Genomic DNA, 15,744 nt, shown 5'->3' on the forward strand with positions numbered 1-15,744 from the left:
GATTAATAGAGAGATAGATAGATATATAGGTAGGTAAGTAGGTAGGTAAGTGGAGACGTAGAAAGATAATAGATAATTTTTAGACAGGTTGAATGATAGATAGATAGATAGATAGGCAAGATATACAGGTAGATATAATTAGGTGCATATGTAAATAGACTGACTGGTAGATATATAGACGTCCAGGTAGACAGATAGACAAGCAGACTGAGCTAGAGACTTAGGAGGTAAAACTGATTCTCATGTAGAGATTCTGTGTATATAAAGAAAAGCAGACAAACATCGTTCAGAGTCAGGCACTTTGGTAACCTGGCATTCGGTCAGACAAACAGACAGACGAGGAAGTTAACAGATTGGTAGCCAGTCAGAGAAACAAAAAAATGACGAGACACGGATATCAAGGTGGACAGACAGACAGGCAGACAAAAATCCAGACAGCTAGACTGTGTGAGATGAGTTCGGAGACTAGACAGGCCGAGAGAAAAAAAATAAGCTGACAGACAGGAAGGCTGACACACAGAAAGGCAGGACGCGAGGCTGCTTTGTGAGAGGGGATATTTCTTTGGTAGGGTGAAAACGAAAGAATATAAAGAGAGAGAGAGAGAGAGAGAGAGAGAGAGAGAGAGAGAGAAACTACGCTAAAACAGGAGCTGAAAAAAAACAGACGAAAGAGAAAATAAAACCATGGGAAGAGGCAAAAAAAAAAAAAAAATGAAATTGAGAACACTGAAAGAAAAAAAAAAAAGAGCACTTAGAAAAAAAGTTGTGAACTGGAAGGCATGTGACAAGTGTGGCGGACCGCCAAAAATAGAAAAATAGATGGCGAACGAGAAAGGGGAAAGGGAAACAACAAAAAAAGACAGGATATAGAAATAAAGAAGAATGGAGAAGAGAGCATTAACAAATACAATATGGGCGATGAAGGACTATTGCACTAAGAATGGAGGGAAATGAGACGAAGGAAAATTTCCCTAAATGAACGGTCATTGGAGGAAGAAAAAGAGCACAAAGAAAAGGAAATGTGAGATGTAGCCCCGTAGATATACCATCAGGAATTAGGGTTATTATCGCCCTCCTTTCGAAGGCGGAGCGATAATGTTTTTTCCTGCCTGTGTGTGTGTGTGTGTGTGTGTGTGTGTGTGTGTGTGTGTGGGTGGGTGTTTGGGTGTGTGTTTCCATTTTATCTCATGAACGGCTTGAGCTATCAACATGAAACCTTCAGAGTATCAAGATATGGCCAAAATCTTGGCAGAGTTAGAAAATGGGCACTCGGGGTCAAGGTCAATGCCACCAAAATGGCTGCCAAAGGTCAACTGGTTTTTATCGCCCGCCTTTAGCACCATTACATCTCAAGAACGACTTGAGCTATCAACATGAAACCTTCAGGATATCAAGATATGACCTAAAGCTTGGACTTGGCCAACAGCATATTCTGGCGGGCGATTAGCATTAGGCTTCCGAATGCTTTTCTTTCATTTTTAAAGACTTCTTACAACGACTGAATACATTATTAAATGCGAGCTGTGTTACTCTCTTGGAGTCTAGTTGATCTCTGTCTCCCTTAATTTAATTTGGAGAGAGGTAAGTGGGCTTTTGTTCAACTGGCATCACGTTATGCTGAGTTAAGGAAGTCTCGGCTGTGTGCACACAAAACGGTCTTCTCATCATTCGCTTCCTAAACGTGCAAATTTGGTAAGAGGAAACTGTCAGCACCATTGCAGCTCAATCAGGCAGCATCGGAATCGTGAAGTCTATGCAATAAACATCTGCTCGCTTGCAGCAAAAGGAAGAAAAATATCAAAGAAAAGAGGATGACGAAAAAGGACACTAAAAAAGGAGACGCGACTAAGAAAACACCAGTATAGCAAGAACTAAAAAGAAAACTAAGAAACTAAAGGATCTAATAAAATAGCAGCAGAGAAGACTTTGATGGAAGATAAAAAGCACAAAGGAAGTAAAGGGGACGAAGAAAGTAAAAGAGGACTGAAAAAGAGAGGAAAGGAACGACAGAAAACAAAGTAAAATAAAAAGGGGGAAGGACTCAGAAAAAATAGGACGACAGGTGTGACGAAGAGGCGAAAAAGAGAGAAGGGAAGATGGGGGCTAATGCACTTAGGTTCCCCTGTCGTGTGGTCCCTGATTCTCGCTGAAAGAATATCTGGATCTATTTCACTAGCCTCTGGTTTGACGTGGTTCCGGGGTTTATTTATTTGTTTGCAACCAACCCCCTGCCAGCACTGTGGTCTGTGTATGATATTTCTCATTTTCCCCAAATGACAGTGTCCTTCTTAACCGTACTGCTTTGTCGTGCGTTTCATGTTCCTGTCACATAAAATGGCTGACGCAGCACCTTTCATTACCACAGCCATGGTGAAAGTGTCGGCGAAGATTTTGGTCATGGCTGTATGTGCGACGGGCCTTAACCCTGTCAAACGCAGGATGCGTTACTAAAGATGGTGTAGGCGTCTCTATTACACACACACACACACACACACACACACACACACACACACACACACGCACACATATATATAGATAAATAGATAGATAGATATGTTGGTATATATACATATACGTATATACATATACATATACTTTTAGGTATATATAGATAGATAGATAGAAATAGATATAGATAGACAGATAAATAGATAGATATGTACATATATATATATATATATATATATATATATATATATATATATATATATATATATCCATCACACACACACACACACACACATATATATATATAGATAGATAGATATGTTGGTATATATACATATACATATACTTTTATGTATATATAGATAGATAGATAGATAGAAATAGACATAGATAGGCAGATAAATAGATAGATAGATATGTACGTATATATATATATATATATATATATATATATATATATTTATATTTATATACATACACACACACACACACACACACACACACACACATATATATATATATATATATATATATATATATATATATATATATATATCCATCCATCATCCAATCCTACATTGCCCCATGAGGAGCGTAGAAGCCCGGGGCTAAGCAGTTGGTCCCGGCATTTAAGATGAGAGTGACCAGCCTCACTCATCCCTGAGTGGCATTACATGAGCAATCAACCCCAACCATCCCTTGGATATACAGTAAACCTTCACCATTTCAATCCGATTGGAGCGCAATAATTACTCACTAGACCACCAGGCGCCAAAATTTGGTTATATGGTTACCACCCAGCATAGTAAATGGTTTCCTGGTGTACAGGAAGCCATTTGGCTTGTCACTCAGTGTAGAGTCACCCACAGGCAGAAGGAAGAGGAAAGAATGAAGGAAAGAAAGACAGAAGAGGAAGTGTAAAGCTACCCGTAGGCAGAAGGACAAGGAAAGAATGAAGGAAAGGAAGACAGAAGAGGATGGAAGGAAAGAAGAATGGAGGAGAGGAAAGGGTAGACACCCGACAGCAGCATTACATCGATTGAGTGGATGGTGAGCGCCCCCACCTACCACATTATATATATATATATATATATATATATATATATATATATATATATATATATATATATATATATATATATATATATATATATACCGGGTATATTTAACCCATTGGAGCCCAGTGTCCGCAGTTTTGGACAAAACTGGGAATTTTCAAATCTTAATACAGTAAGAAACCCCCAGGTAGGGACCTATGAGCTTCGCGACTATGAGCCAATAGGCAGAGGGCGGTACGCTTAGTGCCCTCCCGGTACAGTGCCTCGCCCAGCAGCTCTGGGATCTAATGGATTAAATATAGGGTATATATTTTTGTATATATACATACAAATATATCTACATATGACTCTATTAATATATCTCTATATCTATATCTATCTGTCTATCTACCATTTTACCTAAAATATCTACTTGTCCTATGCATTAATTTATGTGTATCTTTGTATGTATGTATGTATCTATATCTATCTATCTATCTATAGATAGATAGATAGATAGATAGATATAGAGTCACCCACAGGCAGAAGGAAGAGGAAAGAATGAAGGAAAGAAAGATAGAAGAGGAAGTGTATAGTTACCCGTAGGCAGAAGGACAAGGAGAGAATGAAGTAAAGGAAGACAGAAGAGGATGGAAGGAAAGAAGAATGGAGGCGAGGAAACGGCAGACACCCGACAGCAGCACTACATCGATTGAGTGGATGGTGAGCGCCCCCACCTACCACATTATATATATATATATATATATATATATATATATATATATATATATATATATATATATATATATATATATATATATATATATATATATATACCGGGTATATTTAACCCATTGGAGCCCAGTGTCCGCAGTTTTGGACAAAATTGGGAATTTTCAAATCTTAATACAGCAGGAAACCTCCCAGTAGGGACCTATGAGCTTCGCGACTATGAGCCAATAGGCGGAGGGCGGTACGCTTAGTGCCCTCCCGGTACAGTGCCTCGCCCAGCAGCTCTGGGATCCAATGGGTTAAATATAGGGTATATATTTTTGTATATATACATACAAATATATCTATATATGACTCTATTAATATATCTCTATATCTATATCTGTCTATCTACCATTTTACATAAAATATCTACTTGTTCTATGCATTAATTTATATGTGTATCTTTGTATGTATGTATGTATCTATATCTATCTATCTATCTATAGATAGATAGATAGATATAGATACATACATACATACAAAGATACACATAAATTAATGCATAGGACAAGTAGATATTTTAGGTAAAATGGTAGATAGACAGATATAGATATAGAGATATATTAATAGAGTCATATGTAGATATATTTGTATGTATATATACAAAAATATATACCCTATATTTAACCCATTGGATCCCAGAGCTGCTGGGCGATGCACTGTACCGGGAGGGCACTAAGCCGCCCTCCGCCTATTGGCTCATAGTCGCGAAGCTCATAGGTCCCTACTGGGAGGTTTCTGCTGTATTAAGATTTGAAAATTCCCAATTTTGTCCAAAACTGCGGACACTGGGCTCCAATGGGTTAAATATACCCGGTATATATATATATATATATATATATATATATATATATATATATATATATATATATATATATATATATATATATATATATATATATAATGTGGTAGGTGGGGGCGCTCACCATCCACTCAATCGATGTAGTGCTGCTGTCGGGTGTCTGCCCTTTCCTCTCCTCCATTCTTCTTTCCTTCCATCCTCTTCTGTCTTCCTTTACTTCATTCTCTCCTTGTCCTTCTGCCTACGGGTAACTATACACTTCCTCTTCTATCTTTCTTTCCTTCATTCTCTCCTCTTCCTTCTGCCTGTGGGTGACTCTACACTGAGTGACAAGCCAAATGGCTTCCTGTACACCAGGAAACCATTTACTATGCTGGGTGGTAACCATATAACCAAATATTGGCGCCTGGTGGTCTAGTGAGTAATTATTGCGCTCCAATCGGATTGAACTGGTGAAGGTTTACTGTATATCCAAGGGATGGTTGGGGTTGATTGCTCATGTAATGCCACTCAGGGATGAGTGAGGCTGGTCACTCTCATCTTAAATGCCGGGACCAACTGCTTAGCCCCGGGCTTCTACGCTCCTCATGGGGCAATGTAGGATTGGATGATGGATGGATGGAGATATATATATATATATATATATATATATATATATATATATATATATATATATATATATATATATATATATATATATATATATATATATATATATATATATATATATCCAGGGGCAGGATCCCACTGCTACCTGCCGTGTCCCCAGGTGGCGGATAAGGGAAGGCCTTGTAGATATACGAGGTACCGTCTTAGACGGCGTGGACCATGGGACCCCCTACAGATATATAGGGCTCCATTGAATATAACGAATAAGGTGGCAAAAAAAATTACATCTCACCAGAAACTATGTGGCAGGGAGGTGAGATTATTATTATTTATTTATTTTTTTTTTTTATGTGTCCGACTCTGGGCATAGGCTTCACAGCCTGCTATCAAGGCCCAGCAGTCCTCCTACATACCATACACCTCTACATGTCACCACTTCGGCGCTAACACCCACCGTCCATATTGAATACATGCTAGGGCTGTCTCATACAGGACTGGTGTATTGGTATTAGTGGGGGTATTTTTACGACATGTCGGCGGGTCTTCTGGTAGATCAGTAAAGCCTGATTTAATGAAATTCAAATCCTTAAACTGTTCCCTGCCCCAGCCGGGATTCGAACCTGGGTCCGTAAGGACTGCAGGCCACCTCTCTACCGATTGAGCCACCGCCTCCCCCAATCCTCTCAACCAAACATGAGTTCTATTGCAAGTGATTTGACAGGCGTTCCTATTGGATCATCGGTTACTAAAGGTCCAACCGCACTGCCTCCTGTGCTTACGGGCAGTGTGCCACCGAAAGTGAGTAGGCACTGTGTTGGAAAATTAGACTCTTGGATGTTAAACAAACTGAAATCGATGAAGATCTATGCATACAAATGTAAGAAGCCTTGCAGAAGATTACAAACTTGATAACCTGATGACTGAACTGGAAAACATTAGTTGGGATATTGTAGGTTTGAGTGAGATCCGCAGAAAAGAAGAAAAAGTAATTCAGCTCTAAGACAGCAAACACCTATTTTACTACAGAGGAAAGGAAAATGAAAGAGTTAGTGGTGTAGGATTTCTAATTAACAAAAATCTTGCAGACAACATTGTTAAATTCAGGAGTGTATCTGACAGAGCAGCATTTGTTGTCATTAGACTATGCAAAAAATATACCATTAAAGTCATACAAGTATATGCACCAACTTCTCAAAGCCCAGATGAAGAAATAAAAACATTCTATGATGACATCTTCCAGATTATGGAGGAAGAAAAGACAACATATATTATACTCATGGGAGACTTCAATGCAAAAGTTGGGAAGTCGAAAAATGGAGAAGCATGTATGGGAAAATTTGGAGTGGGAGAAAGGAATGAAAGAGGAGAAATGCTAGTAAATTTTGCTGAAATGTTTAACATGAGAATAATGAACACATCTTCCACAAAAGAACAGGAAGAAAGTGGACCTGGAGAAGCCCAAATGGAGAAACAAAGAATGAAATCGACTTCATTATAGCAGATAAGAATAACACGATCACAAATGTCACAGTTATCAACAAAGTAAATATAGGTAGTGATCACAGAATGGTGGGATGCACAGCCAGATTCAATTTCAGAAATGAAAGAAAGAAGATAATTAAAGATTAAAAGATATGACCAATAATAGTAAATGAAAACAAAGCAGCCTTTCAGTTGGAAATAAGGAACAGATTTCAGGCTCTAAGTAATGCTTAGTGTGACATTGATGAGCTGAATGACAGACTAACAAAAGTGCTAAGAGAATCAGCGGAGGTAGTAGGAAAACCTAATACAACCAAAGCCAAGAAATATTCAGAAAAGACACTCGAGCTTATGAAAAAACGAAAGGAAATGAAAGTAAAGACAAAGAAAGACGAAATAGAACGAGCGGAATTAAATAAGCTTATCAACAAAAGACAAAGAGAAGAAAAAAGAAAGAGAAACATATATCAGATCAAAGAAAAAATGGAAAAAGTCTGAAACAGGTCCGAAGTAAAATGGAACTAGGAAAGCAACAAATGACATCACTGAAAGAAAAAAAACTGTGAAATCATTAAATGCAGAGATAAGATGGTGAAGAAAGTTGAAGAATTTTACATAGAACTGTATGCATCAAAGACAGTAGTACCAATAACAAACTTTTCAGTTGACACAAGTGAAATACCTAAGGTAGCACCAGACGAAGTAAATATTTCTCTTAAAAATACGAAAAGAGGGAAGGCTCAGGGAGAAGATGAAGTAGTAACAAATTTACTGTTGGATGCCGGCGTAGAAGTACAAAATAGTCTTGCTCATTTATTTACCCACTGTATCAAACAGAAGAAAATTCCCAAAACATGGTGTAATGTAATAGTTATTTTACTGTACAAAAAAGCAGACTCAAAAGATCTTAGTAACTATCGACCCATTAGCTTATTATCAGTCATTTACAAACTCTTCACTAAAGTCTTTACGAACAGAATAACAACAATTTTGGAGGAAAACCAACCTCGTGAACAGGCAGGATTCCGAAGCGGGTATTCGGCCATTGATCATCTACATACAATGAATCAGCTAATTGAGAAAACAATAGAATATAATAAACCACTGTGCTTAGGTTTTGTTCATTACGAAAAGGCTTTCGATTCAGTGGAGCACATAGCAATTATAAATTCATTGCGAGAACAAGGAGTGAATGAGAACATTGTAAACCTGCTCGAAAACATATATAAAGAGGGAACTGCTACAGTTAAATTACATAAGGACTCAGAAAAAATTAAGATTGAGAAGGGCGTGCGTCAGGGTGATACAATTTCACCAAAATTATTTACACCATGCCTAGAAAGTATTTTCAGAAAGCTAGACTGGGAAAATAAAGGGGTGAACATTGATGAAGAAAGGCTAAACCATTTAAGATTTGCAAATGATATTGTCCTAATCTCAGAAACAGCGGATCGAGGCATTGCAAGAAAGGTTAAATGACCTGAACAGAGAAAGTCTGAAAGTAGGACTGAAGATGAACCGAAGTAAAATTAACATTTAATCCACAAACACCAAAGAGCGTCATCAGAATAAGCGATTAAATTCTTGAAGAAGTTGAGGAGTACAACTACTTGGGACAAGTACTAAAATTAGCGAAAGATCATGATAGCGAAATAAAAAGACGCATTAAAATTGGATGGAAAGTTTTCGGTAAACATAGAGATATGAAAAGTAGCTTGCCAGTTTGTATGAAACGAAAAGTATATATCCATCCATCATCCAATCCTACATTGCCCCATGAGGAGCGTAGGAGCCCGGGGCTAAGCAGTTGGTCCCGACATTTAAGATGAGAGTGATTAGCCTGACTCATCCCTGAGTGGCATAACATGAGCAATCAACCCCAACCCCCCCTTGGATATAAACCTTCACCGGCTCAATCCGGTTGGAGCGCAATAACTACTCACTAAACCACCAGGCGCCAAAATTTGGTTATATGGTTACCACCCAGCCTAGTAAATGGTTTCCTGGTGTACAGGAAACCATTTGGCTTGTCACTCCGTGTAGAGTCACCCACAGGCAAAGGGAAGAGGAAAGAATGAAGGAAAGAAAGACAGAAGAGGAAGTGTAAAGCTACCCGTAGGTAGGAGGACAAGAAAAGAATGAAGTAAAGGAAGACGGAAGAGGATGGAAGGAATGGAGAGAGAAGAGGAAAGGGCAGACACCTGACAGCAGCACTACATTGAGTGATTGGATGGTGAGCGCCAGGTTGTGAGACCTGGAAACTGACAAAATAAATGGAAAATAAATTAATCGGTTCTCAGAGAGCAGTGGAAAGGTCAATGTTGGGAATATCTTTAAGAGACAGGAAAAGATCAACTTGGGTGAGAGAGCAGACTAAAGTCAAAGATATTATAGAAGTTATAAAAGAACAGAGATGGAGGTGGACAGGCCATATAGCAAGAATAAGGGATAACCGATGGAGTAAGAACCTGACAGACTGGACACCAAGAGAATGTAAGCGTAGCAGAAAAAGGCCAGACAGGAGATGGAGAGATGAGATAGAGAAATTTGCAGGGAAAACGTGGCAAAGATTGGCTCAGTCAAGGAATTCGTGGAAAAGGTTGGGGGAGGCCTTTGTTCAGCAGTGGACTAGTTATGGCTGAATATATATATATATATATATATATATATATATATATATATATATATATATATATGCAGAGACTTCACTTCACCGTGAAGATATGTATGCAAAATAACCACAGGAGAAATGAAAGGAGCGACAGTGAGTACTTTCGTGTATTACATGTGAATGTGTAATATACGAAAGTACTCACTGTCGCTCCTTTCATTTTTCCTGTGGTTATTTTGCATATATATATATATATATATATATATATATATATATATATATATATATATATACACACACTGTAATCCCCGTACTATCTGGACGCCCACTTTCCGGACACCCCATTTACCAGACGTTTTGGTCCCGGGATTTAATATTCCCAAAATTGCCCAAAAATCGCCAAAAAAAAAAAAAAAGTCCAACCTTTTCCCCCCCCGTAATTTGAACTCAGTGCGTGCGGCGTGGACCAGCTGTGTTTTGGTGCGTAGTTCCGCCACAGTCCACTAGAGTGCCCCTGCATTCTCCCCACTTACCGCCCGCCTCTTGTTGTGAGTGCATGCTCATCATCATGGCCACCCACGTGCTCGCTTTTGTGGTGGTGCCCTACCTGCTGTAGGCTCTCCTGCCTCTTGTTAGTGTGTGTGATGATGGCCCCGCCACCTGAGAAGAGGAAGAGAGTGGTTTTGACTCTGGTGAAGAAGAGGAAGATATTGGACAAGGTGGGCGCGGAATGGTCAACCTCACGCATCCTCCATGAATTCAACCTTGCCCGATATACTTTGTTTGATATCAAGAGATATCGTGACAGACTCATGCAGTACACAGCTGACTTCTCGTCGAATAACAATTGCAACTTGGAAAGGAAGATGATGTTTACTCCCCGGTATGCTGAAGTCAACCACTCCATGTTGATCTGGTATCGACAACAACGTGTTGCTGGTGTGCTGGTGCTTGGCATGGAGCTGAAGGCTGCTGCTGAGAAGTTTGCAAGGCTTTACGATGCCCTAGACTTCAAGGCATCCAAGGGTTGGCTCTTCGCGTTCAATTTACGACATGGCCTTACCAATCGTAAGTCTCATGCCGAAGCCTTGGACGCCAACGAGGATGGAGTAGAGGAGTTTCGGCACAAGGTGAAGGGCTTGATCAACAGGGAGGGCCTCACTCTCGGTCAAGTCTACAGCGCTGACGAAACTGGTTTATTCTATTGCTCTTTGCCAACGTACATTCTAGCCGAGGAGACGGAGAAGCGTGTACCTAGCTGCAAGCTCTCCAAGCAACGGATATCTGCTGTGCCAATGCTAACGGCATGCACCGGCTCAAGCCTGTTATTGTTGACTGTGCAAAGCAGCCTCGGTGTCTTCGTGGGGTGATGAATGTGCTTCCTGTCGTTTGGTACCATTCTCTGAAGGTTTGGTTCACTGCCCAGATCTTCAAAGTCTGGTTCCACCATCATATCATCAAGGTGGTCATCCATTACCAGACGAACACACTGGGAATCCTGCACGACCAGGTAAAGCCCTCCTTCTCTTGGATAATGCACCTGCCCACCCATGCAACAAGGACTTGGTGGCTGAGAATGGCCGCATTAGGTGCATCTTTATGCCACCTAATATGACTGCTCTCATCCAACCAATGGACCAAAGAGTGATTGTGGCAACGAAGAGGCTGTACCGAAGGAAGTTCCTGGACGAGGTGATGGTTGTCCTCGAGGACGAGGACGAGTGCAGGAGGGATGGGACACGCGAGGCCAGCAGACTTTGGAAAACCTTCGCCGCTACAACATCAAGTCTGCAATCTACAACAGGGCCAGTGCATGGAAGGAAGTCCCTGTCAAGACTCTTGAAAATGGTTGGTCTTGTCTGCTTCTCGGAATGGATATGGAGCATGATTTCCCAGGTTTTGACGTGGATGACTTCCATGCACGTCTACGTGCCCATGGCGACGATGTTGATGTGGACGAAGTGCGTGAGTGGTTGGATGATGATGAGAGTGAACCTGGGTATCAGACCATGTCTGATATCAAGATCGCATCTTCAGCTGCAGATGTCAATACCCAGCTTGAAGATTCCAACGAGGACGGCGATGGTCATGCGGACTCCTCTCAGTGTGACACTACTCCAGCCATCCCCAAGCTGAGCGCACTCCGGGAACATGCAGAGTTCGTTCTCGACCACCTGGAACACCTGGACTGCAACAGGGAGATGGGGCCCTTGGGACTTGTGGAGGAAGTGCGCGCTTTCAGGCAGCGCATCATTAATCGCCAAAATCGTCGTTCCTTGTGTCAATCAACCATTGACAGCTTTTCAGACCTGTGACCCCCGCCGTGCCCAGCCCTGGCTTCACACCATTGCCTCCCCAAGACAGGCCCTCATCCTCCGAGCCACAGCCCAGCACTTCAGGCACGGTGGAGTCGCCACTGGACATGAGTTTGCGCCTCTCTTCAGAGTCGTCTGCAGTGGGTAGTCCATCACCACGTCCCAGCGATGCACCCCTAGGCCACCTGCATCAGCTACTCTTCGACTATGACAGTGAATAAACAGCAGGAACTCGCCACTAGACCACACGGGAATTTACAGTGCTGTGCAGTGAAAAAAGCAGTGCGCAGTGTTAAGAATTTAGATTTCTGAGTGCAAAGACTTAAGTGCAGACTGCAACACTGATTTAATTGGCGCACAATGGAGTGCAAATTAGACTAGAGTGTGTAGTGTTAAGAAAATGGAATTATGAGTGGAAAGACTTAAGTGCAGAGTGCAACACTGATTTCATTAAGGTTCAATGGAACGCAAGTAAGATTAGATTGTGCAGTGTTAACCCCTTAACCACGGGGCATCACTTTCATGATGCTTGGGAGCAAGGGATCATACCGCGGGGTGTCACTTTTGTGATTCTGTGATATTTTGAATTCACCTGGGCTTTCAAGTGGTGGCTTGTATCATCTATCAGTACTGCCTATGTCCAACACTAGTCAGCACTCCTAATCTCATCTGTACTCCCATCCATTGTTGACAATTTAGCCTTTTTCTCCCATTCTTGACTCCCCTCCCTACCTCCCCTCCATTACCCTATCCTCTTGCCTGCCCAGCCGTGCTACGCTAAGTAAATCTTCCCTGGAATTTTTCACTGATTTCATCCATTGAAATAAGCCCTATGCCCTATTCTTATACCAAATAATATATACAAGAAAGAAATAAGGTAAGTGAGAGTGCCATACACCTAGAATTGGCTAATTATCACCTGACAACACCTCACGTGCATTCGTTCGCTAATTTTTGCTGTTTATTTCCCCTTGAAATATGCTGTATAATCTATTTTCGTAATAAAAATATATATAAGAAAGGAAGGGAGAAGCCTAAGTGATATTTACATTCACCTGGAACTACCTAATTATTGCAGGCCACCACACTGTATTCTACGCTAAGTAAATCTTCCCTGGAATTTTCCACTGATTTCATCCATTGAAATAAGCCCTATGCCCTATTCTTATACCAAATAATATATACAAAAAAGAAATAAGGTAAGTGATAGTGCCATACATCTGGAATTGGCTAATTATCACCTGACAACACCTCATGTGGACTCGTTCGCTAATTTTCACTGTTTTATTTCCCCTTGAAATATGCCGTATAATCTATTTTCGTAATAAATATACATATAAGGAGGGAAGGGAGAAGCCTAAGTGATATTTACATTCACCTGGAACTACCTAATTTATTATGTATTGTCTTGGTTTCCTGCCAATCATTTCATTGCTACATATTAGCAGGTCTCACAAGGCTAAAGTTGGTAGTATTGCACTCACCCAAGCCAGGCGGCAGGAGGCCACCACTATCAGTTCACTGTCGTCTTTCAAAGTGAAGATACGTCTGTTTGCTCCTGCTAACTACCACCGTTTTTCAGCCCCATGCAAAGGGCCCTGTGACCTTTACCCCCTACTAAACCTCGTGTGGAAAGAGGTAAAGGGCTGACAATTGATAAAAGAGTGACTACGATCTTTCTATTGAGTAAAACAGTGCAAGTGGAATTGTAAATAATGTGTAAACAGCAAGCGAAAGCAATGAATGTACATATACGTGAACAGTGGAAAATAGTTTTATAAGTTACTTCAAGTGACAGTGCATAACACAGTGTAAATAAAATAGAAATGTAAATAACGTTAATAAAATAGAGAACGTAAATAGAAATGTAAATGAGTAGTATTATAAGAATACGAGTATATATACTAGGAGTAATGAAAGTGAAAGTTTCACTCTAGCATGTATGAATACTATGAGTTATGAGAGTGAAGGTGAAAGTGACATTCACTCTCAATGCTAGTATATAGGACGAGAAAGTGAATGCTACGTATTTTACTGAAAGAAATTGAATGGCTACAGCGACAATAAACTACTATTACTGAAGGAAACTTATGGATAAAGACTGTAGATATATATAAGTGTTATATAGTAATAGAAATATAAACTGTGAGTGTTTTTATGAATAATAAATGACATAACACCAGCGGCGAATTAGCGCAAGTGGGAAGGTCACACACCCTCGTAATTTTCATTGCTTACACAGTGTTTTTTTTTTTTGGAGTATGGATTCCAAACTATTTGAGAATCATAGAATAGTGTTTCTAGTGATAATATCAGACTGTGGTAATCATATTACGGTTTGTCGGGAAGTGTAAAGTGGAGACTTTGTTACCCAACTTCAGAGGTCTCCACAAGTCCTATGGTACTCGAGGAAGGCTCAACAAACACCCCAGGAGAAAGCTGAATGTATGTGCCATAAGCATATATGATTTTAATATTCTAGGACTAATAACTGATTTTTGGCAAATATTTTTAGAGAGTCTATCGAAGCGCGAATATGCCCGCGGGAGCCGTAAGAAAAAGCAAAACAAGCCCGCGATGTAAGGGTTAAGAAAAAGGAATTATGAGTGCAAATGACTAAGTTCAGTGCAAGATTTCATGTACAGTGTACTGCAGGTGCTTCAGGTACTCCTTTTTACTGTCAGAGTCTGAGAGGAGGCGGGTTATTCGAGATGGCCAGGGACTTGTAAGTACCCAGAATGTTTCATATTGTACTGTATTTTCCATACGTACCTGTAAAACCTCATTTCACTCTGTTATGTCCCTTACTGGTGTGAATACGGTCTTAGGTGCTGTGTATGTCCAGTAGGGAGGTGTTTTTCTGAGTTAGGCTAGGTTAGGGTCCAAAAGTACCAGTCCAGGAGCCAGGGACTTGTTGTAAGTACCCAGAATGTTTAATATTGTGTATACTCACCTCTAAAACCTCATTCTCTGGTTCCTTTGCATTTATTTCGGTCTTTTATGTCCCTTACTGGTGTGAATTGGGTCTTAAATAGGTGCTATGCATGTCCAGTAGGGAGTTGTGTAGGAGTTTTTCTGAGTCAGGCTAGGTTGGGATCCATAAGTACAAGTCCAGGAGGCTGGGGCCCACTATCCGGACAGGACCACTTTCCAGACATGCCTTTGGCTCTATTACATCGAATAGAAGAGGGATTACTATATACCGGTACATATATATATATATATATATATATATATATATATATATATATATATATATATATCCATCCATCCATTGCCAGACGCCATCTATCCCAAACGGGGTGGTCAAGGGCTTAGAGTTAACTGTTTTACAGGGAGGGGCACTAATCCTCCACCAACCCCACTTGACACGTAGGGATGCCAACAGCATCTAGTGTTCCCAACGGTCACCCATCCAAGTACTAACCAGACCCAACGTTTTATATATATATATATATATATATATATATATATGGCATCACATTGTTTGCATGGTATCTGATAAATGGCACTTTTATCATTCTTTGTCTTATTTTCTCAAGTGTTAGCCATTTCACTTGACCTTATACCTGACGAAAATGCAATATTAGTTTTTTCCTTTACTCAGTTATCTATCAATGACAGACACCATATCTGAGTTTGCAAAAGAAATGTATCTGTCAGCCT

The sequence above is a fragment of the Coenobita brevimanus genome, chromosome 78, assembly GCF_032717465.1.
Source record: "Coenobita brevimanus isolate Jiangsu-jjx chromosome 78, ASM3271746v2, whole genome shotgun sequence".
In the NCBI taxonomy this organism is placed as follows: Eukaryota; Metazoa; Arthropoda; class Malacostraca; order Decapoda; family Coenobitidae; genus Coenobita; species Coenobita brevimanus.